At 38.4% G+C, this 26,043-nt stretch overlaps 1 long non-coding RNA gene across 1 annotated transcript; it reads left to right on the plus strand.

Moving 5' to 3' along the window:
* Positions 1–503: 503 nt before the first annotated feature.
* On the plus strand, positions 504–22,803 carry LOC130681386 (uncharacterized). The gene is made up of 3 exons (XR_008994506.1): positions 504–573; positions 20,230–20,363; positions 22,676–22,803. It is a non-coding gene; the product is annotated as an uncharacterized LOC130681386 (long non-coding RNA).
* Positions 22,804–26,043: the final 3,240 nt, after the last annotated feature.

Below are 26,043 nucleotides of genomic sequence, written 5' to 3' on the forward strand. Positions count from 1 at the left end.
GGCAAGGCCGGGGAGGAGGAGGAGTTTCACAAGTGGATGAAGAAGACAACTGCTCACATCCAGAGAAAGCACCAGAAGATAACCATCAGCAGGGCTCCCAGAGTCTGACACCTACACAGGGCTTCTGCCTTCATTTAGTCAAGGTTAGAGATGTAGGAGGAGGTTGACTTAATGTACACAAGGCAGGCTGTGTGGAGAGAAGAGGGGGAACAGCTGATCCAGGCCTGGTGAGGAGACCCAAGGTGCTGGGCAGAGGCCCTGGTCATCAGAAGAATGTCAGAGACAGGGAGTGTGGCCAAAAGCGACCATAGGAGAGAAAGAGGAGCAAAGTGGCTATTAAGGCAGAAGAGTAAAAATAATATTAAAGGGAGCAAGGAAACTGTACTTCTGTTCCCTTCTCCACAAATAGGGGTCTGAGGGAAGAGTTTAAAAATAAACATGGAGCAAGTATGTGTGTGTCACAAACACAAACACCTCTCCATCTCTGCAAACGTCTCAGGAAAGGCCTACAACGTGACCTCCGGGAAGGATGACTCAGTTCTCCTCACCTGCCCACCCCCGAGTTGAGTGAAGGTATGTTTCTCAATCACAACTGTCAGCTCAGCTCGAGTAATACCAGATGAAGAATTTATGTGGATTGAACTGTGAAGGGCATAGAGGGTTTTGGATTCCACATGAAATTACCACTGATGTTTGCTGTGTTTTCCTTCTGAATCTAAAAGTTCTGTTCAGAGAATTGTGTTAAAATTGCCATTGCATATTTCAGATATCCCAATAATGCTCAGATAATACTGAGCAGTGTGAGGAGGAACTTGGGTTAGGAAAACAATTTCTTCAATGTATGCAACTTCTTTTTTGGTGTGAGTATTTAAGTTGGTGGCTCGGGTTCAAATTTATTATACATGATTTCTTCAAAAGGATAGAAAGAAAGGAGCGAGGTGTCCGTAATTATGTCCAAGCCATCTCAAGGGGCATTTATGAATCATCACATAGCAATAGGGTATGAACCTTTGAAAGAAAAAGAATACTCAAGTTAAATCAATTGTACACAATTATTTATTGAACCCTGCTATATGCTAGAACTGCATTGGGTGTCAGTCATACAACATTGAATACAATGTGTCCTCACATTTATAGCATTCAGAGGTAGTGGAAAAGACAGGCTCAAACAAGCAAAGGATTAAATGCCATACATCGTGACAGGTTCTCTTTAGTTAAGATTATAAGGCAGCACAAAGGAAGAGATTCTCAACTCTACTGGCTTACATTTTTCATGGTGATAAAAACTCTTGAGTAGATTTTCAGTGAGGAAAATAAATGGATAGCTTTGGTAATGTTAATACCAAGATGCTTCTAATTTTTTACATCAGTCTAATAAATAAATTTTATGGGACATAACGTATTCAATCTATTTATGGTTCCTAGGGCAGCAAGCAAACTTACATGTAGTCTTAGAAACGTTTATCAGATAAGTTTGTAAATGATATAATGTTTTCTACGTTTTAAAAAGGTATCTTAGGATTTGTCCTACAACCTATTATTTTCCTACCTATACCCTCAGCTCCAGGAATATCTGAAACAGACATTCCCTGAAATATTTTATTTCATATCCATTTTTAAAACTATCATTGTTTATTCATGACTTGCCCCTTGTGTAGCTAAGTTGCTTGAAGCAAGAGAAAGATAAATATTCTAACCAATGTTTCAGGTTGAGTTTGAACTTCACTGTATACCTGACCCTCTGTGTTTAACAGAACGTTTTCTCAGTAATCATCACCTCTTGCCAGCTTTTTTGAATAAGTGAGTGACTTATTCTCTTGTAATTAGGTCCCTTTGGTTGTTTTGAATAATTCTCTAAAGCTTTCTTCTTTCTTCTGTGTTTTCCTTCATAAACATTTTAGAGGGAAATGCCATGGAAACACATTACTTTCATTAGAGACAATACTCATTAAAAACTTCAGAAAAATGCATACTTCTCTGTATAAAATGTACAGTGATTAATAAATTCTTATAATAGTTTTCTATTTAAGAAAAACTTTAAATAGCCCTTTTTAGTCTAATGATAAGAATATTTTAAACTACTATTATATATCTCCAAATGTTAATAGTAAGCAGTCTTACATCAACCTGCCCATCATTTGAATAAAGTAATGTGAAAAACTCACATAAGGTTTAAAACATAGATCCAGGTCTATCAAAAGGTAACATTGGTTATTAAGGGGTTGCAAAATGCCAAGGTAGAAGGGCGTTACTCAGTGTCTACGTATCCAACATGCAGTATCATAGTTGTTAAGATTTGACAGAGATGGCATAATATGGCCATTGAAATGGAAATTCTCTAATGGCACCTAGAAACATTAGATGCATAAAATATGGAGACAGCAAAGTGGTCCATATAATGGTAAGATTTTGTTCTACAGCCCAGAGTTCTCTTATGGATGAATCCAGAATATTTGGACTCATGCATCAGGAGATAGAGACAAGTAATGATGAGAAAAGAATTGGAAAGAAAAGGAGAGGAGATTTTCAAAAGAAGGTGAAGAAACGAAAATTTTTATTAGGCAATTTCCAAGGGATACAGCAGGCAATAGTCATCACTGCTGGTGTAATGTTATCATGTTACAATATTAGGCATATCCCTGATGCTGTGCCAAATGCTGGGTAATTCCTTTCTTCAGAGAATGTAAAAGCCAACATAAGTCTTATGACTTGCTAGGTGTGTTCAATTATCCTTTATTACAACATTTCTAAAAGTTATAATTTACATTAGCTAGCTTACTAACCTTAGTACAAATCTCAGTCCACATACTCAGGTGTGCATGAAACGTGGTATCATGATTTCATTAAAATAATTTCTCTTTGAGCCATAGTTTCACTGGATGGTAGAAAATTAATATAATTTCTTAAGGTTTTATAAGTGTTGAAGCATGGCAAGTAGGGGGCACAGCCAGTCGTGTGCTGGTAACACAAATCTCTGAGAAAGAACAAAAGGAAAAAAGAGCCCTGATTATTATGGTAACTGCCAATTTCCATAGTGTAAATACTCTGATAAAGGTCTATTTCATATTATCCTTCCCATCACTAAATACACATAGCTGGGAGGAAATACACACAATTGGCCCCCATTGCCAGAGAGACCAGTTCTCACACCACACTGCTCTGCACCTGGTCCTGAGTGTCATCAACTACCCCCTTTCCAACTTGGTCTCCTCTAGGTGCTCCCACTGGAGGCCTTTCCAAATCTTCCACCTGTGTTAGGTCCACAATGCTCTCAATTGTGCAAGAAACATTCTACTAGGTCCCGGGACATTTTATGAAGCTCACTCAGGTCTAACCACATGCAACAGACATTTTCTCTTCTCCAGCACTGGGGTGGAAACTGAGGAACTTGTGGTTCTATGGCTTTAGCTCTATGCTTTCAGATTCTCAAACCCATCTGGAGTTCCTTTGTCTTCTCAAGGCAGTGGATCAGGAGATGGATGCCTGCCAACTTCACAGTTCTCTTTGATTCCCAGGTGACTCCCTATACATTTCCCTTACTCCAAACACCTTTTAATTTTCAGCAGGGATTAAAATATATACTGCTTCAGCATACATTCTCCCAAATGTTTTTTGTCCTGAATTCTAGGCTGTGGATGATATTCTAAAGCCAGGAATTTTATTCCTTTGTCACCTGCATTGTTCTGTGATGTGGAATGCTTGAGATGCCAGAGCTGGGGAATGTCCATGGAATATGGGGGTGTATGGAGATACAGGAGAAAATTCTCTGTTAATATTTTAAAATATTATCCTCATCTACTTCCTCTCCTATTAAATTTGGTTCTGGGTACTCTAAGTAAATAAATATAATACACACATAGAGAATATGTGTGTGTATATATATATATATATATATATATACACATACATATATATTTATGCTAAGTTAATTTTTTTCATAACTTTCCTAATATAGTCATTTATCCTTGGAGGACATGCATTGAAACTCCTTTCTGATACAGGAGTCTTTCCATGCACATTACAGATTGCCATCCCACCTGTATTTAAATAAAAACTATGTTAGAAAACTTAGTTAGAAAAAATGTCTAACACTGTATGGAAAAGAGGTCTGAATGTTTAGCCTCTCTTCAATTCTTCTTTGGTCCCAATCCTGGGTGTTATTTCCACATGGTGAATGCAGCTCTCTGGTGTCCTCTTACTCTAAATCTCCATGGAATAAATACTTTCTCCAACTTTTAACTGATTCTGTAACTGTATATTATTATTTTGACATCCATCCCTTTCCTGATCCCTCCTTCAGGCACATTTCATTTGGCCAGTACTGTTAAAGATGGATCCTTTGCTTGGAATGAAGACCAGTAGCAGCCCCCTCCCCTACTGAACATATGTACTTTTCCTACCAATAGCTCTTTTTTCCTTTTAGAATACAAAACTACCCTTTGCAGGCTGGAGAAATTTATGGGAAATCAGAGACATTATCTTCACAACTGCAAAGATTTTGATTTAGTTTCACATGGCATGGGTATTTATATCGAAGACATCATCATCATTTGTGAATATCTAGTTTTGGGATTCTACCCTATAAAATGTCTTTAATGAGTAAATTAAAATCAAATTGGAGGGGCATCAAGAAAATTATATTCCACTATGCTCAGGGATGTGCTCAATGCTCTTCAAAGTTTTAATCTGCAGTGGTCAGAGGGAACACCCACAGGTAAGTAACTTGGCGGAGTGCTGCCCTTAATGGGCATGCTCAGCATTTCAGAAGCTCAGTGTAGAGCTAAAGTGACCTTGTAAACTGAAGACTTAACACAGGAGGTTCACATAGGATAACTGCTACATCCCAAGAAAGGAGACTGCACAAGTTCAGCAGGGATAGGTTTGACAAAGTATGGGTTAAACAAGAAAGTAGGACATGGTGAGTGATCAGCTTGCTTGGAGTCTGCAGTGAAGCCCTATCACAGAGTCAAAAACAAGCATGACACTGCATGTATCAAAAAAACACCTCACATGGTAGTCTAGCCATTTTCTTGGGGAAAAAAATCAGTGAGAACATTACTGGCCAACATTTGACATACGAATGAGGATTATGAGGATACATAGAAGAGCTGGAAAGATTTTCTCATGGGAAGAGATACACCTGAAAGGAGTATTGAAAAAACAAAGTTTAGTCTGTTTGCAAAAGTAAAACTGAGGAAAAAGGGCAGTCCAACAAGGGTGTGATAAGCAATTCTCTTGCCCCACAGCTGACAAAATCAAAGAAAATTGATTTAAACTACAACAGCCTGAGAGAAATTTACGATCACCTCCCTATTCAGCCAAACTTGAAAAATTCACTCTATTCATGAAGTACAATTACTTCTTTGATTAATAGATGTGTGTGTATGTGTATAATGTGTGTTATGTGTGCTAAATGAATGCCATAGGAATATTACTCAATTTTTTAAAATTCAAGTCCTATCATACAGTATTTAACACAACATTACTTGCAATTAAGCCTTTAATATGGTCTTTGGCTGTTATAATAAACAATGAAGATTTCCCAGTCTTATAGTTAGAGAACACTGGTCAGGTATGGAATCTCATTCCCCAAAGCAATTCATTCTGTTTTTAACTTAAGAAATTTTAGGCTTCCTTGGATATTGATTTACAGAGGAAGCCAAATAGAAAATCAGTTCGCATGTATCTGCTTTTAGGATGAAATACTTTGGGCTAGGCATTATTGCCATTTTTTAAGTGGTCATCATCTATTATGCAAATTAATCCTTCAGGGTCTAAATTACACCAACATATAACAATATAACATCCTGGTATACTATAAACATTCATTTCTACTTACAGTGTATATATTACAACTCTAATGTAACTGATCTACAAAGTTATATATTTAATCGTTTTTAAAGATGTGTTTGTATAAGGATGCTTAAACAGTACATGAGCTGTTCCAGGGGGTCTTCTTGGTGATCTTGAAGAAGAGAATGGATTCTCATGGTCTGCAATAGAGTTTAAGAGGAGGTAGCACTGTAGTGGGGAGAAGGGATGCGGTATGTACTTTTTAGTTCTGTGTTTAGTCTGTTATTATTACTATAAATACATTAGAAGGAGATGACTGATGATACAATATAACTGAAAGCTCATGGGTAGATAGATAAATAGAAATATTTTAGACATCTTCTTCTCCAAACTATTTCACTGACCAGTAAGGAAGAGAGACCCAGAGGGGTGCTAAGCCCAGGCTAGACCTTAGAATTTCTTATTCATACTTGTAAGACATGGTGCTGTAAAAGACATTGCCTTTTAATAATACTAGAGAATAGAGATGCACCGACTTCTTTCATAACTCTGCATCTTTTAACTAGGGTAAAATAATTTACTTTAATTGTTAATACATTTCTAGTCTACAAAATGTAACTAAATTTCAATCCAGAGAACAAGACACCTTTGAAAATTATAATGAACATTCTAACAGAATTGTGCCAGTAGTTAAACAATGACTACATTTTGTTTATATCAAGTAATTTTCAAAGTTTAATAATTTTTGGAATGTTACTTAGCATTCTATTAATAATAATAATGCTCCAACAAATACCCCCATTCTTACATTGCACCTGATATATGCCAGATTAGCTGTGAAGGTTTGGTAATAAACAAAGCTTTGCCTTCAAAGTGCTTATAGTTTCAATAGAGAGAGACATGGACACAATGCACATTATGAGGTCTTGCAATTACAATGATTAAAGTAGGACATTTATCAGGTAGGACATTTGGACTCCTACAAAGGTATGAATCTGCATGGCCTCTTGGCACAACAGCCAACTGATCTTCACATTTTGACACCCAGACTCTTCAAAGAAATATTTCTTGACCCTCTGCCCCACTCGAATGCTGCTACCACATGCAACCTGTAGTTGTTATCTGACTCATGCTTCACACATGTCTAGGATTGTTAAGGGACTCAATAAAGGTTGGTCTGATGAGTTTTCTTAACTCACTTTGGCTCAGGAGTAGGTTCTCAACCATGCAGGTTGTAAATTTGGTAGAACCCTTACTTGGAGAGTGTTTTTCTACAGAGTCATTGTGGAGAAAATGGAAATTCCTATAGCCAGTATCTTCACCTGACCCTAAACTACTCAATGATGCAATTTGCCTACTGCTAGGCTAACACTTTCACCCTATAGGCAATGAGTGAGTCACTATATAAAGAGCTCTGCCCAGTGCTCTGGGTGGAGGCAGAGATGGAGGTGGATTACAGGCCTGCAGACTGCTGGATGCAGATGTGATTCTAGTATTCGACCTACCACCAGGAAAATAAAGCTGGTATAAAATCTTTTTATCCCAAGAATGTTCAAGTCATTTCTTAGTCTCACTGAATCCATAGAGAACTTGTCTGGGGCTGAAACTCTCAGGCAAGACACTCATACTTACCAGAAAATGAAGTTTGTAACAAAATGATATGACCAATCAATGAGTACCCCCTTCTTATTTCTTTGGGGTACCTTCTAGCTTCTTCCACTCATATGCATAGAGAAAGTGCAGAGAAGAACAAATATGTTTATATTTAACTTCTAAATTTCAATGAAGTCTTTTTTCCTGGTATCCAGACACTTTGCCCCAGGAAGAGTAAATGAATAATTGTTTATGATGTTCTTATGTCAATTCTCTGAAACCATCACCCCTATTAAACCCTGTTCCCCATTCCATGACCTATATACACAATTGGGAAGCTGGAATAAATAAGAGTCAGAAAGAGGAGATGAAGAATGATATGTATGGCCTCCTTCTGGGTAATCTTGATAATGAAGGCAGTGGATGAATATCCTCCCAAGTTTGGGGGTGATCTTGAATATGTGACTGCTTCTCTCATGGTATTTGCTATTTAGAAGAACTCCAAATCCAGCTAGAATAGTTGGCAATAGGTAAGGACAACAGAAAGAAAGTATAGAGTGGCAGAGTGAGGTGGCAGAAGGCAAAGACTACCTCATGTGTACAAGGTAGGCATTCCAAGTTTCCAGTGGCCAGAGAGTGGGGGATAGATGTTAGCTAAGAACATGAATTTGTTGTCAACCAAAAACCTGATCAGGAAGACAAGGACACCAAATTAATAGTAGATCTCTGATGGGTAGAACATTCACTGGCTGGCGGTTGGGGAGAACTCGGAAGGTAGAAGCATCCCAGTCATGCCTTATTAAAATTATCATCTCCAATTAATTACCAAGGAGACCCAGCTAAGAGTGGCAAGAGAATGCACTTTGCCTTATGAAAAAGCCAGCAGTGGGCTCCATCCACACTGAGAGGGACAACCATTAAGGCTTTAGACGATGGGAGTCAACAGAGCCCTGGGACAGTGTTGGCTTTTGGTTCTGCTTTTCCTCTGAAAGCTCCTTCCTGTACTGTGCGCAGCTGTGTGAGGATACCATGCAACCTGGAGGAAGCAGCTCTGAGACTGACCTGTGCCTACAATAGTAATGCCCAGCTTACACTGCAATCTTTATGGATTATATTAAGTTTGCCAAAATCGGAGAGCATGGCTAACTTGCTGTAAATAGATGGTGGGCTCAAGAGTCAAGGGAAGCATGTCAGCTGAAAAAAAAAAGGAAAGTCTTTGTATGCAAACAGATGATTTGTGAAAGTAAAATTTATGCTTATTATATGCTGGAGGAATAGTCACTGCTTCACTTTTAGAAAATGCAGTAATTAACTATTTGGAAGAAAAAGATTTGGACAGAGTTCCAGTTCTTCAATTCTAGGGGAGGAAAACTCAAGATAAAATTAAGATGAAGCAGGGAAGGACATGCAGCAGTACAAAAATATAAAATGTTTTCTGTTGTACTCTTTCCCACTAAATCCTCTCACCAGCTCATGGAACCCTCACAAAGTAACCCCACAGGCCTGATCACCCACCCCTCCAGATGCCTCTCTCTTTTGGAATTCATTCACACTAACAGCTGTGGATAACCACTGTGGAAAGAGAAACAACGGGCAGATACAGTTGGAATTTGAAAGGTGTCTATCTGCACAGCCAGTGTTCCTGTGAGGGGAGATTTGAGGAAATGGCTACAGGCCAGGAAAGAAAGGAAGCCCACAGAGGAGGGTGAGGAGACATCTTAACAGCCCAGGAAATGGGGAATTTTGATTAAAAGTTCCAAAGAACTGGACCTGGTAAGGTGACTCAGTACCAAGCTGGCCTCACAGCCAGCAGATGGAGAGACATTTTCCATTTCATTCAGTCTCTAGGACACTGGTTCTAAAAATGTGATCCATGGGCCAGCAGTGAAGCACCACTTGGAAACTTGTTAGAAATGTGCATCCTTTGGTCCAACACCGTGTCAGGAGCACAAACTCTGCGTTGGAGTCTAGCAGTGAGTGTTTAACAAACCCTGCAGATCATTCTTATAGACACTCAAGTTTGCGAGCCACTGTTCATTAATGTGAAGGGTGCTGGTGGGGAAGCATGTCTTAAATGCTTCGCTTTCATCTTTGGCACTTCTTCTAACCTGCAAGCACTCTTACTGCAAATTTTGATGTTGGTGCTTTCATAAGATTACTGAAAAGTGCCAGATGAAAGAACTGGTCAAATTAGAACTCATATGTCACTTTAAAATGGTACCAAATGTTCTGTTGACTAAGATATCAAGAGATTGCAGTTGTCTAGTTATGAGACTAGAGATAACCACCAAGTTTGAGAAATAATGACCATATCACAAGCGCCATCTAGCCTAAGGTGCCATTGATTATAAGACACATGTGAAAGATGTTAAAAGGTGAGAGACCTTAAAAGATGGGAAAAGAGGGAATTAGAAATGATGATGTATGACAAGCCAAAAGAGCAATACATTTTCAAGTATAATTAACAAAGTCAAGGTAATATTGGTAAGAAAACAAAGCAGACATACCATGCACTGGGGATAAGACTCTGTTCTTGGAAAGCAACCAGAACACAACCAGATGTCTAGAATAACATCCAAAATGGTGGGATTCTCAACTATGGATCCTGAGGCCTGGGGTGAGGTAAGTCCATGGGGTAGGCTTGTGGCCTGGTTATTGGAATTAGGAAGACCCATTCAGGTCAGAATGTTTGGAATGGGATGCCACTTAAAGATGAAAAAAATGAAGAAGGTCAGCCAGAGGCACCACAGAATAACATTACTTCCTTCATGATTCTGCCTTCAGATAGCCCCATCTTTCTCCACAGAGGCCCAGATAAAAGAGCTGTTTTTATCCTGCCTGTGCAAAGATTTACATACCTCAACTGGGATTATAGGTATAATGGCATTTATTGGAAGTAAGGGCAATGTCTTAGTCTGTTTAGACTGCTGCACATAAAGTACCACAGACTGGGTGACTTAGACATAACACATTTATTTCTCAGTTTGGAAGGCTGGAAGTTTGAGACCAACATGCCAGCATGGCTGGGTTCTGGTGGAGGCCCTCTTCCTGACTTGGAGAATATACTTCTCATCGAGCCCCCATAATGAGAAGGCTAGCTGGCTCTCCGGTCTCTCATAACAGCAAGAACCCCAGTCACAACGCTTCTACCCTCACGATCCAGTTCCTCTCTAAAGCCCACCATGAAATACTAAAACATTGGGGATTAGGTATCAAAGTATGAATTTGGGAGGGACTCAAATATTCAGTCCATTGCTGATAGCAATGCTATGGAATATATGTATTTTAAAATTGGAAATTAGGGTCAAAAAATGTCAGCTAAAAGCAAGTTTGAATCTCTGATCTTTATCTCTTACTAAAGCCATCTTTCCTAAATACATGACTTCAGCTTAGGGGGTCAGTATCTGTCCCGTTATCCTCTCATGGGTCACATCACACAGAGCATGCAGGACCTAATTTTCTCCTTAATCATATGTTGGCAATTTTGAGGCAGGTTTATTGCAAGTTCATATCACCTTCTCATTGTTAGTTTCTGAGGAAGCCTAAAATTTTTAACCTGAAAGCCATATTCAACTCTATGAAAAATTCCAGTATTTTAAATTCCAGGCAACTCTGCAAATTAAATTACTCATTATATTTCTTATAGTGTTTTTAAGGAGAGTTTTAGAATAATTTTATTAAATATAATCATCGAATGAATAAATATTATATTGAATGAATACATAAAATCAATGAAAACCTACAGTTAATTTAAAATCAGAATAATATTTGGCATGCTTCCTGTTTCCTTAAAAATTAATCCCATTCTACACTAGGGGTGAATTAATATCATGAAAACACAAAACTGGGACATACGGAACATATCAGACATGCCATACAGAACGTATCAGAAGATCAAGTATCTTACTCCAAACAAGTCTTCAGTGACAGTGTGCTTGGCAGCAACAATCTTTTTATAGAATAAATAGTTGTAATTCTCAATTGGTTGGTCATGACTACCCAATTAATCTTTCAGGCCAAGTTTACCTTTCAGCCCTGTGTTCAATGACATGTTTTGTAATCTAACCAGAGGGTATCTTGTTGTAGGGTTGGGTTGGTGGATGCCGGGTAGTCCCTCTTTTGCTTTCAGGAATGACAGCTGTGGAGAGGGTCTCCCAAGTCTCTCTCTCACAGTCTCAGCTCTCTCCCTCTCTTCTGTCAGTTTTAGGTCATACATACACCCTCAGTTGAATTTTTCATTTTAGCCTTTTTCAGTAGAAGTCTCCTTTGTTTGAAAGAGGCAATGCAGCTATAAAAATCTGTTGAGCAAAAAGCAGTTTATCCTCAGCAGAAAGCCAACTTCAGAGAAATTATTCATATTGGTGATACTGGCAGAGAGGTAGAGTGTGAGAAAGAGAAGAATATGGGTTCTGGAGTTCAAGTGATCAGTGTAAGAATCCCAACTCTGCCACCCAGGACCTAAGCACAGTACCTATTCTAAGCCTCTGTTTTCTTTGTATGATCGAGCTCACAACAGCTACCTCATAGAATTATTTATTGTAAGAGGTAAAATGTATTTGTGATGAGGTCACAAAATTTAATCCACCCTACAATTCAGATACATAGAGAAAAATGTAGTACTTTCACTTCATTTAGTACTCTGCTCTTTCTCCTGAGCTCCCAGTTATGATTAAATGAAAAATAAGTAACAAATACCTATATTAAAGTAATACTAACAGACCAGATAGACTGTCACATTTCAATGACTTCATCTAGAAAATAAAGTGTATTTCTCATTCATGCAACAATCCAGTAAGGGAATGGCACAATGACTCTTCCAAGAGGTAACTCAGGGATCGAGGCTCCCCCACCTTTTATTTCTACCGTTCTCAGTACTCTCACAGTCACCCTGGACATGAACATCTAACTGGTGGGTGAGGAAAAGAAGTTGAAGAGGATGTACTGACACTTAACCATCTAGGCCAGGAAGGGATACACACCACTTAACAATCATTGATTATAATAATGCTTTTACTAACATTTCATTGATCATAGCTATTCAAGCAATTAACCTGGATGTAAGAAGAATTAGGAAGACATCTCCCAATTATATTTCTACAAATGGAAGAATAGCACAAATCTTTGCCATGACTCATCTCTTCCAGAATCTAACCCTCAAATATCCAGGCACACCTTTCATACAAAACATACGCACCACCTGAGGAGAAACTGAATCCAAAGTTCATCCAGTTACTATAGCTAGTTCAAAGTCCAGGATCTGAAGGATTTGTTCAATACTCACCAAGAATATATATGGCTTCATTTGGTCTGGCAATTTATGAACTAAAAAGTAAGTTACCTAAACCTCTTCTCATCCTCTCAGCCCGACACCCATACTCAACCAGTGTGCAGTAATGGAAAAGGAACAGGATAAGAGCCACAGGACTGCCCACTGAATGACAATGGGAGACCCACAGTGGACGCTTATCCCTGGCAGTGATAAAATCCTGCTATGCAGGCATCGGGAAGCCTCCCTTGTATGGAGGCAGGGAAAGTGCCTGGACTAGACCTCCATCTGTTCTCTGGTAAGAAGCTCCCTGTTGCTCTCTGTGGTCCCTGGCTCTGCATTCTGGGAAATTAGTCCATGTTCATTATTCTCCACGCCCACATTCCAAGTGAGCACTAGGAACTACAGCCTCCTTCATGCTGATGCAAGTTTGGAGGCCCAAAGGCTTTTGAAGCCTCAAGCAGTCAAAGGGCATGTATCTTTGATATTATAGTTACCTCAAAAACCTCTCTGCTCCCAGATAGTGCTATATGGCAGCAATTCCACTCTCAAAGTTCTCAGTTAGACATAATTACAAACCAAATAAAAATGAGTTATTGTCTTTACCTATAGACTTTCTTCTCTCAACTAAATGCTTATTATTTTGAGATCACCCCATTTGGATGAGAAGTCCATAAAATAATGCTTGTCCCTCTCTCTACTGTTCAGAGACCTCCTGAGGACCAAACAAAGTGGAGGCACAGGGAATGGGGGACACCAGTCTCTCCTCCAGTACTGAGGGTTGGAGAAATTCTTTCACCTCTAATTAATGCTTCAAGAGTTTAAGTTCCCCTCCACAAGACTGGTGATACCATTTAACTATGACCTCTTGGAGAGCAAAGCTGATATTCAATTTTGCATCTCAGTACCTTGTCCTGGGCATGCAGAAAATGCTTAATGATGTTTGTAGAATAAATTAATATATAGTTGGCTATTAAAGTCATCAACAATATATCTTGCTTTAGGTCAGCAGCTTCAAAGTATGGTCTCTGGACCAAAAGCTTCTCCGTTATCTGGGAACTTGTTATAACATAAACTCTGGGCCTTACGCCAGATCTACTGAATCTGGGGTAGGACCCCAAATCTTGTGTTTTAATAAGCCTTTCAGATGACTCTATTGCATGCTAAAGTCTAAGAACCATTGCATTAGCTCATTAACATTTTCCCTAAAAATGTCTAGTTTAAAAACTTTTATCCACAATGAAGCTAAAATTGTTTTTCCTTTTCAAGTAAATGCCTATTGAATTTGATAAGTAAGGAATTTCCCTAGATATTTTTAATTTCTTTTTATTTGGTGGGCAGCATGTAAAGATTCCATGAGTTTTATGAACAATGTGTTTTGAACCCTGACTTGCTGTAACATTTCCAGAGACATCCTGTCATTGTTTCATGTACAGGATTTCCACTGGAGTTAGGTGAAGTTCACAGAGTAGGTCAATCGCAGGATGCAGTCTCAGATTATCTAGGAAGAGATTATGTCGCCCCTCCCACTGCTGAGATCTTCCATACATCATGCTTCATTGTGTGCAGCTCTGTTCATTTCCTCATCCAGAGTCACAGGGTTGCCTATAATCCCACGTCATCCACTTATCGCAAAGTTGAAGTTTGAGTCATTTTTCACCATTCTTTGAAGGGACTGTTGCCTTCTAGGAAGATTACTATATCTTCTATTTTCAGGTTTATTTAATAGACAATATTTAAGTTATCAATTTTTCCTGATAGACTAAGTTATCTAACAGTCTATCTAATAGACTATATTTAAAATCAGCTAATACAATTTTATCTGAGACATATGGCTTCAATTCAATTCACACTGAATATCATCCTGAGCTGACTTTATGACAGCTAATCAATAGCTTTAATGGGATACTTCATGATGCCATCATTTCCTTGAAGTAAATGACCTACAGTAACAGAATAGTGTCTAATGTGATTGAAGCAAACACATTTAAATGGCAATGGTCCTAAATGTGCAAATACACATTGCTTTACTTTGCTTTTATTATTATTAGAGATGTAATTCTTCCAGGGTTATCCATTTCAGCCAAAGACCCTTAGAAGGTTTTTAACTTTTCCTTTGAATCACCACTTAGTTTGAGATAGTGACTGATGGTTTGATTATCCAGCAACTCTTGGTAAATATTACAATCAGTATTGTCTGAAATATAGGTGTAACTAGTTACAGAACTTAAGTTTTCCTGATGATATAGGACAGTTTCTCAAATTTTAATCTGCATTGTAATCAGCTGAAGATCTTATTAAAAATGTAGATTCTAATTCAGTAGGTCTGGGGTGGAGTGAGAGATTCTGCATTTCTAACAAACTGATGCAACGATATCAATCCACAAGTTACACTTTGGGGTGGCAAGTCCCTAGAAGGCATCATAATGGAAAATAAAAAAAACTGAATGCAAACTAATTTATAGATAGCTACTCTGTCCTGATCATCTTTATTTGAAAATAAAGTTATTAAAATAACTCATGCCCAGACAGAATATTGCCACTGATCTTAGTCTTACAAACTATTGCAATTTCTTTATTTGTTGGCATGCTTCAATTCATATTTATTAACAATCCAATTTTTAAGAACTTTTGGAGTATTGTACTTTGATGGTAACATATTCTTGATTACTGGCCAATATAGAATAAAGGTGCTCATATTTTTCACCTCCATGCTAACATGAAAACAAAGGTGAGTATAGGATGAGTAGAGATGGCAGAATTGTTTTCAAGCTTGTAAAGGTAATCAGCATGTATATCTTTTGCTCTAGATTATTTACTGTCCTTGTAAGAACTGGCAGAGCAGTCACTTACTCTGAAGTGCAATTTTTTCCTCTCATAACCTCATATGCATTCTCCAGAGCAACCCTCACTTTAAAGATGATCACAAAGCTATGCTTTCACAGAGAATTCTTTCTAGCACTGTGTTGGCCAGTTTTATTTGGGCTTCCAGGTATTTCCCATTTCTCCCCAGTTACAGCAGAAGCCAATCTGTTTTCTTGCTTCCACTGACTTCTCCCTCTTCATCCTGTCCCTCACCTGTGGGTTCCTCTTGACGATCCTGATTTAACAAGGAGCAGTCAGTTTTGAGTGGTGCTCTTCTTTCTTCATAATTAGTTATTTTTAACTTGAGAAATCCACCTAGCCAGATACTGCCTGTTTGCCAGGCAGAGACAGCTGCTCTTGGGGTCTGCCACAGCCATGCAGCAGCCTGCTGGGAAACAGGCCACAAGCAGGGGCTTGGCGTGGGGTCAGTTTGGAGAGCAGGCCTCCCTGACAGCTCATATTCACTGTTGTTTGTTGGCATCACGAGTGATGTTCCAGCCCCAAAATAATGCTGTTGTTCTTTTGTTCTGTCTCTTCAACACACACACACACACACACACACACACACACACACACACACACACACACACACTCCTACACATTCACTTTTCACATATTCTCTTCCAAATAAAAAGGAAAGTCTTGTAAGGAAACTGGATGCATGCCACATGACCACAGGCTATATACTATAGGTGCTTTGGATAAAGCTTGTGAAGGAACATATGGGCCTCATGAAAGAAACACCTGCTTGTTCAAAGTAGAAAATAAAAAATAAAAGTTGCCCCACTGTTAATTTGGAACCCCTAGAAGGAAGGCTGACTGTGAGTAAATGAAGGAGGCCACTGGAGACTCTTTTCTGCCCATATCCTTCCAGCTGAGACATCGCCATTCCCTTGATTTGTAAACAGATATCATGAAGGATGTGCTCTGTATTTAGATTTTGGGAGTCGAAGTAAGAAGTCCTCATACTAGGCAAGTTCCAAAATCAGAACTTTCCCCTGCAAAGATATTTTTTAAGAAGTCAAGATTTAGATTCTCACCAAATATTTAATGGGGTCAAGATTTTCAACAGAATCCTTGCACCTGCTTCTAAATTTGGTGACATTTTGAAAGGAAATTAACAGCTGCAAGCAGCTGATCATTGTTTTCAAAAGTACAACTCAAAAATGATTTGGTAGAAGGAAAATATACATTATAATTTTTTAAAAATTTACTTGTGTGCTTGAACATGATCTAAAAATATAGTACATCATGCAGACTATAATTTGCTTTCGATTAAAATTAGAATTTAAGATCACAAGAGGGAATAGTAAGTAATTTTTAATCTCTCTATTCCAATGTAACAAAGGCTAGTCTTTCACTTACACTTAATAATAGTAAAATATACAGGAAAATCCATTGCTACTGATAAGTCAAGTAAGGGTCTTAGAGGCTAATGAAACATTATGTGTCTACCAAATGGGTTACCAAAGAAAAAATCATACACACACAAATGTACACATATATATGCATGGTATAATCTAATTTTTTGGTAAATAAAAGTGTATCTATATAAATACATGTTACTTCTTCACATAGTAAAATATGTGAAATAATATAAAACAAGATGTTTTATCTGAGGAATGTTCTACTTCTTTTTGTTCGGTTGTACTTTCTGAATTTTCTAGACTCAGCATTTTTCACTCATATAATAAAACAACAATAAAGGATAAGAGGAAGGAAACAGGGTATAAGACACATTCCAGGGTAACTGAGACCTGCTTTCAGGTGATGAGATATCCTGGAGTTCAGCCTCGAAGAAGAGCTGTCAATGATCTTCCCTATAAGGTTGCACTTCTATTTCTTGTTAGGGATCTTTATTTAGAGTAAACTAATGCCTATGGGTCAAATCCAGTCTATAGCCTGTTTTATAAAAATAGTTTTCTTGGACATAGCTGTACTCATTTATGTTCTCTCTATGGATGCTTTCATGCTTGTAGCTCTGGGGTAGCTCTGGGGTAAAGGGTGTTCCTGGCCCAGGGTGAGTCCCCCTATGAAACCAGTGAAACTGAAATAAGTCAAGGGAAAGGGTAGGTTGGGAGGAAGGATTTTATTCCTTACAGTGACTAGCCAGGCTTGGCACCATCTGTCTCCTCCAGTTACGGCTTGTGCTCCACTTCCCTTGCCCACCCCTTACAGCAGGAACTCCACGGGCGGGTCCTTGATGACTGGCAGATGCCAGGCCAATTACATATCAGGAACAGAGGGGAGGGGAGAATGGCTATTTTCTCTCCACCCCTTACCCCAAAGGCTGCAGAAGACTGCAGTGGTAAACACCTGTTGATATGTAAATGGACTAAGGACAGGCAGGAGATTCTGGAATTCTGCCATTTACCCAACAATGCTACAATAGCTGAGTTAATTAGTTGGCACAGAGACGAGGTGGCCTGAAAAGTCTACAGTATTTACTATCTGGCCCTTTATAGAAAATCTGCTGACTCCTGATCTAGAGCACATCTCAGGGCAAAGGACTTCTAGGATGTTCTTGTATTCAATACAGAGCCCATGATTACAATGTTTAAAAGCTGTGACTTCTGATATTGTCAAAATCTGAAACACATCATTAAGCTCTTTAGCCTCATAATTTTCAGTATCATTGTTTCAACTAAATTCAATTTATGTGTGTCCGGTTCAATTAAATCTATTTCAATAAGATGTGCTTTCAAAAGATTTGTTTTATGTTCAAAAAAAGTATGCATATGCCATTCCCAGATACTGGAAGCTGTGCTTCTGCTGGAGGGAGTGGACTTTAGACCCTAACAAATGAGTTGTAATTAAATGCAGGATCAACACGGTCATGTACGTATGAGCATTTTTGCTCTCTTTAAAGATGATAGTTTGAGTAAGGACTATCCTCATGAAGTTGGAGTAAAGATTATGCCTTGATAAAGTTAGCATAGGATGTTTCTATTTTAGAATTCAAGTGCCCCATGTTTTTATTCTTGACACTGAGATAGGCGCCTCAATCAAGCTTCCTCCCTACCCTTTATTTAGCTTGGGCAGGGACGTTAATAAAATAGTGTATGTCAAAGTATTCACTTAAAATATACTGTTCTAATCAAGTAGCACTATCAGCTCTTCAAATTCAGAGCAGACAACCAGAGGGAAGCAAGCACAAATTTACTGATCGCAGACCCAAACCCTGAGCATCCCTATCAAACTGGCAAACATGCATTGTTCACTCGCCTATGTTGAGTGTCTTAGATACTCAAAGAAAGATGGTTTAGCATATAAGAAGCTCCAATCTGGTTAATGTGGGGATCTACAGTATACCATTCCTTTATGGTATGTACAAGACCACCCTAAAGGACCTCTCCACCATTCTTTTCATAGCTTTCCTTATATCTTAAGTATTATCTTATCAAATCAGAGAAGTTCTTTTCCCCAAGTCTCCTGAGAGGATCATTCGTTTACTATCTGTGCTTCATGTTCTGTCTCCTGTAATTATTTAACTGTTGGCTATTGTATAACCCAAAAAACTAGCTTCCAATTAACCTATTGCAAAAAGAAGAAGATTGTGACAAATTATAGAAATATTTCTATGGACATATTAAGGTAGTGTTATGAATAGAGTTCTTAGCTTTAGAAAACTATTAACATGAACTCATTAATAATAAAGTAATAATAATAAATTTGCATTGAGCTAGGCAGTTGACACAAATTATCTCTCCCAAAAGATTTACAAGAAAATTTCTATTGTCTGCGTTTTACATAAGACTCAGGAAAATTTAATAACTTTCTGAAGATCTTAGTAAAAGTTAGAGCGAGGCCTCACAGCCAGGTCTGATTGCATTGCCTATGGTTTACGATATCCCAGCTCTCCACCTTGTACATTTTCACATGTACAGCTCATGATTGACTCCATATTTTATTTTTGTTATACAAGAAATGCCTGTTATTTTTAGAATTCATAAACTAAAACAACCTCAGAATGGAGGTAACTGGGTCGGTCTGAAATAAGTCAACAAAACTTAGATACATTTTATATCTTCCTGATATTAGAACAAAGTGTTAGCAGGTAAAGAGAAGAGATGCTTAGATAAAGTTGATGCTAATATTTTTGAAACTTAAACAGTTAAAACTGTAATTTTAAAGGAACAAACAGTTTTTTTTAAATCCTAGAGTGGAGACTAGAGTTTATCCATTCAACATGGACCTTGCCCACCAGAGGAAACTGTATATACAACCCATGTTTCTCTCAAAGAAAGATCTTTAGATTTCCTCTGGCAATTGTATAACTATTATTTGAATCTCAGAATTACATCATGAGTGTAACTGGAAAAATGTCCCAGTTATAATGGGATAATGGGATTGTGTCAGCTATTAAAAACAAACAAAAACATGTGAAAAACCAGAACCCAAAAACAAAATCTTTAGTTTGGCCCCTGTGGAACATTTAATTCCACAGGAAGATGGATTTGTCTTCTCTCTGGGTCTGCCAGTATAAATAAATTTCAAAAATATTCCAAACTTTGGCTTAGGTAGCTAAAATAACTGATCCACTGATAAGACTTTATAAGCTTGTGAATGGCTACAAAATAATAGTTTTTGTGGTAGTTGATTGGAGAAGTGTCTCAGAAAATAAGCCCTGTGGTTCTCCCCATTTATCTTAACCGTTTCTTTTTCAGAGAAAAACAAATAACCCCAGTTTCAATTTTTTCCCTGTATTTCAGGCACTGTACTGGGTATTGGGCATGCAATGGTTGGAAAACTCTCATCCTGCCTCGAGAGACTCAAAATTAGTATGAGCACCTTCCTGTTTACTATTATCAGAAATGCCACTTGAATTTCTCCTAAGATTAAAAAGGTGAGTGCACAGCAAAGGAAATGGTCAACAAAATGAAAGGGTAAACTACTGATGGGGAGAAAATATTTGCAAATCAAATATAAGAGGTTAATATCCAAAATATAGAGAGAATCCATACAACTCAATAGCAAAAAAACAAACAGTCCATCTTAAAATGGGCAGAGGAACTGAAGAGACATTTTTTCAAAAATGATGTTCAGATGGACAACAGGCACATGAAAAGATGCTCAGCATCACTAATCAACTGTGAGATGCAAACCAAAATCAATATCACTTTATACCTGTCAGAATGGCTATTACGAAAAATACAAGAAAAAACAACTATTGGAGAGGATGTAAAGAGAAGGGAACCTTAGTGCACTGTTGGTGGGAATGTAAATTGGTGTTGCCACTATGGAAAGCAGTCTGGAGGTTCCTCAAAAAAATTAAAAATAGAACTACTGTGTGGCCCAGCAATTCCACTTCTGGGTACTTATCCAAAGAAAATGAAAACACAAATGCGAAAAGATACAAGCACCCCCATGTTCACTGCAGCATTATTTACAATAGCCAAAAAAATGGAAACAACCAAGTATCCTTCAACAGATGGATAAAGAAAATGTGGTACAATGTTCAATGGAATATTACTCAACTATAAAAATAATGAAATCTTGCCACCTGTGACAACATGGACAAACCTTGAGGGCATTATGCTAAGTGAAATAAGTCAGAGAGAGAAGGACATACTGTACGACCTCACTTACATGTGAAATCTGGAAAACAATACAAAAAAAGCAGCTCATAGATAGAGAATAGTGTTGCCAAAAACAAGGGGTGGGCAAATGAGTAAATGGGGTACAAAAGGTACAAACTTCCAGTTATGAAATGAGACAAGTCCTGTGGATGCAATGTACTGCATAGTGATTATAGTTAATAACACTGTATTAAATGTTTGAAAGTTGCTAAAAGTAATCTTAAAAGTTCCCATCACAAGAAAAACTATTTTTTGGAACCATGTGGATGATAGAGTTAGATTTATTGTGGTGATCATTTCACATTATAGACAAATATCAAATCATCATTTTGAACACCTGAAACTACTCTATTGTATGTCAATTATACCTCAATTTTACCAAAAAAATAAAAAGAGAGAGATGAGCCCCAAATAGGCAAACTTCTACCACTTAATGGTTCTGAATGGATCATTTCTGGGATGTGGCAGCAATATAAAGGTACCAACCCAATCACAGAGTCCACCAAATTCCAGTTTATTAGCTATGTGTAGGTCCATTTCAAAACCGTATCCTGCTTATCCCCAAAGAAGAGAAACATGGGCCTGTCTGATGGCATTAGAGCACATCTCCCTTCCTGAAAAGCACTACTTTTCCGGGCAGTTCTATGGGCCAATGGGCTGTCCTTTCTGTTTCAAGAACCTCAAACAACCCATAATTCACTAGCCTGTTTCAGCGTTTCAGTCCAATGCTCTCCAGCTCCTGCCTTTCTTAACTCAAACTGTTGTATGTTCCTTAAGCTCTTATAAAAACCCTCCTCATCCTAACATACACACACACACACACACACACACACACACACACACATGCTCCCTACTGCTCTGGTGAGCTTTCTTTGCCTCACAATAAATTAGAATATACAAGTACATGTGTGTGTGTGTAAATATATATATATATATATATATATATATATATACACACACACACATGATATATGAGAAGTAAATTAGGATGCTAGGATGCACATGGCTCACATGTGAGTGTTCTTACCTAGTATTGTGCATTCTTTCTGTCTGGGAAGAATATTTAAGAAAGGTTTTTGAGATGTTGGAAAGACAAAAGGAAGAAGTTTTTAGCACAGAAGACAATAATGGGAAACAAAATGGAATTGATTTAAAACACATGATTTTATTTTCCATGAGCTGTAGAGATAAATACTATTACATCTCTGTAGTTTAGGGTTAGAAAAATGACACATTTTTTCCCACTGAAAAAGGCAAAAGGAAAACATTTTTTAAAGATATAAAGATTATAGAAGAAATCATCAGAACAACAGTGGAGCTTTTTGTTTGGTTTTTAGAAAGAAATAAAAAGATAACTGCAGGTTATAACAGATCAGCTGATAGAATATGCTTGGAAGAAAAAAATATTGTATTATAATAACTTCTTTTTATAATCTGACCTACCCACCCACCTTAGAGCACGTTCCATCTCCTGTGCAATCAGCAGTGGCTCCATCAAAATCTTCCTTGTATAAACATTAACTCATCTTCAAAGAAGCATATAAGTACTAAATTCAGATTTCTTTTGCTTTTCTGGCAGGTAATTATAACTATCTGTTTATTTCCCTGTCACTGGCTCCCTGTGACCTTCAGAACTGAGATCACTAAAACCCTAGGGGTTCAGCCTTAAGCAACGTCTTAGATTAGGTTGGTCATCCAGTACTTGGGGAGTTGTAAGGAGCCCAAAACTAACAGCACTCTGTCTCAACTTCTGTTTGGAATTGCCACAGGTTTGGCTCTGACCATGCAGTCTAATAAAGAATTTGGATGCACATTTTCTGGCCCTTCCCATTCACTAAATGATCCCCACTTTTTCTTCCTCCCCATATCATCTCACAATTGGAATTCTGCTCATGAGCTCCAGCCTCTAGGTAGATACCTGCTACCTTCTGCCTGAACTTCCTAGTGGCCTGAAACAGATCCGACCCCTTCCCCAGTGTGAACTCCGATGCTCCATGAGTTTCCTCCTGTCACTCGTTCTGCCTCCCAAGTTCAGCCTGATCTCTAGATTCCACCTTCCCATGCAGGTGTTCTATGTGACTGACTGAGCAACATAAGCTCTCCTGCCAGAATCATCTAGTCATCCAGGCTGAGTTTTTCATGGTCTCTAAAGAGTGGTTACTCAGACCTTCTATGATTAGACACATTCATAGATATGGAAACACTCTTAGGAATCATGTATTCCAACTCTCGTAATAACACAATCTAAAACTGTATACCTGTGTATATTTTTTATACAAAGGAACACTTAAGGAATGTGTTATTAGGTATTTCTGGTCCTCTCTTTCTTCCAACACTAGTAGCTCCCACTCTCTACTGTAGTATTGCAATTAAAGTGCACAGGTTATGGTGTCCAATATTAAGGTCTACAAACAATTGGATCAATCAATATTTATTTCCTCTAGGCTATGGAAATCCAAAAGACAAAAATTAAAATTCCCAAACAACTTGGGAACAAATGATGTTAAGCAGAATAGAGCAGTATGTGCTAAATATTAGGATTCACACCATCAGAACTGAAGGAGTCCTCTGGGACTCAAGCTGGGCTTTGAAAGATGCAATGGATCCTGAAAAATGGGTACAAGGAGAGAGACAAGCAACCCCAGAGGTAGGAGTCAGAGAGTGGGACCCTTTAGGGTGAGCTGGATCCAGCAGGGGACTGATGAGAGTGGGGCTTTGCGCTGGAGCGAGAACAGATACCTGTCCGAAGCTATGTATCAAAGCTCCTACTGCCACAGGGGATTTGGTGAATGGCTTTTGGATTCAAAAGCAGAATAAAAACTCATAATATTTACATATCTTTTTTGAGCTCCATCTCAATTGTGACACTGAACTAGAAGTTCAACCTCTGGACTTCATTTTTTTTCTTTGGTTATAGTTCTCAAGTAGATGTGAGGAAACCAATGCTGCCTATACGTGGTGCCTACACACAAAAATATTATGTAAAATGTAAAAAGAGAACATCTCTTAAAGGACTGTAATATAACATTGTAATATGCACTGACAGGGTCTTTATTTCATTAACTTGACTCCACTGCAGTGTCTCCAAATACCAGACTCAGTTTTGTTTAGGGAACTGAGTATCCACTGTGTGCCTCTCTGTTCAGGAATCGTCACTTAGGAGTCCCATCAGACACGTCAGGATTTTGTGTTCATTCTGTTGCCCTGAGGAAATGAGCCTCCGATAAGTATCTCCACAGAGCCTGGGATAGTTCTTGGCTCCTAGTGCCCAAAGCACCCACACAACTGTTGGGCTGCTAGCCATGAGCCCTTACAGTTGAATCTGTGCCTCTACTTTGAGTGAACTCAAGTGCCCTGTGGGAAAGATAAGCTCGGACTTGAATCCAGGCCCTCATTCATCAGAGCGTGACCCTGACATTTCCCTTGCCATCTCCTTGTCCCTGAAAACAGGGCTCTTCCTTCCATGACCCAGACTCAGACTAACATTCTAAAACCTATTGCCTGGGGACTTACAGAGCTTTATCTTCTCACCATAAATTTATTAATTACTTATTATCCCCTGGGCAGCAAATCCTATAAAAAGTACTTTTGCCAACCTCAGGAGGGCCACTTGGGCTCCTCCCATCTCCCTGCCTAAATGCTTTGCAGACAAGCTCATGGACCAGACACACCCATGCTGTATGCATAGGTCATGACCCCAATACCAAAATCAGACTCCAGCCTCTTGTAAACGTAGAGGCCTAGTTGCACCTTGGGTGCTTTTCCTAGTGGAAAGGCCCCAACCAAGCCCAACGTCTGCTGCTTTTTAAGCGTGCCATGACTACGTGTTTCTGCACGTTCCTCCTGGATTTGGTTGAGAAGGATCCTGTTTTGGGTACAGTACTCTATCCATAGAAACTAGACTCTCAAATCTGAACTTTAGGGCTTCCATCAAGTAACATACACACAATCTCAGGGGCTTCGCGCCCCATGGGATGGCCTCAGCCCTACAGTGCTTTCAGATACCATGCTGATTACACGGTAATAATTCTAGCACCTCTATCAGTGATGGATTTCACACACAGAGCTGGAAGATTCAGACTGGGTTCCAGCACCCTGGCTTTTCAGTGAACAGTGCCTGAAATTAAATTACCTTGCCTTGACCTAAAGCTGAAGCTGACGCTCAGCATTTCCTTTCCGGAGCCACACTGCACATTTGGAGATGTTCTAATTTCCCCTTTAGAGATGTTGTTTGCTCTTGGCACTTTCAGTGCCTAAAGGAGATTTGCTGTGTTGCCAGACAAGGTCAAGCTTCTACAGAGCAGCTGGTAAAGTATGTGTTGATTGTGGGAAAGCAACACTTGGGCTGATTTTCAAAGCCTGACCTTGTGATTTCATCAGATCATTGTGAGGATTTTCAATCATTAATGAGCAGAATGCTCAGGAAAAATTCTGATTATTGTTATACTTTCTGATCTCTGAAAATAGCTCTTTTACAGCTTCATATTAAATATAGCTTCAGGGAGAAGTATTGGGAATAGGTTTAGAATACTTCACATCAATAGGTATAGTTTTATGTGCCTAAACTCTTACAAGTGTGAATTTCTGGTTTAGTTGACTTTTCAGTACGCTTTATTTCATTTGGATGGGAGAGAAAAAGCAACCATTTACTCTATAAGAAGAAAATATTAACAGCTGCCTTGCTGGACTTTTTCATACTAGTACAAATTTTTTTTTAAAAGGAAAATTTCAAAGTTTGACAAAATTATTAGATTGGTCATGATGGATTTCAGTTATATTGAATTAAGTTTCTTGTTCACATAGCTAAAATATTTACTAAGGATGTTGCTGTTTGAATGTAAATAAACCATTCATCTTAAATATAGCACTAAAGCTATCTTGTAAACTCCGTATATTATGTTAGCCTTGGGGCATTAACCATAAAAAGGGAATTATTATGATTTAGAT

This window comes from Manis pentadactyla, chromosome 17 (genome assembly GCF_030020395.1).
Source record: "Manis pentadactyla isolate mManPen7 chromosome 17, mManPen7.hap1, whole genome shotgun sequence".
Lineage (NCBI taxonomy): Eukaryota > Metazoa > Chordata > Mammalia > Pholidota > Manidae > Manis > Manis pentadactyla.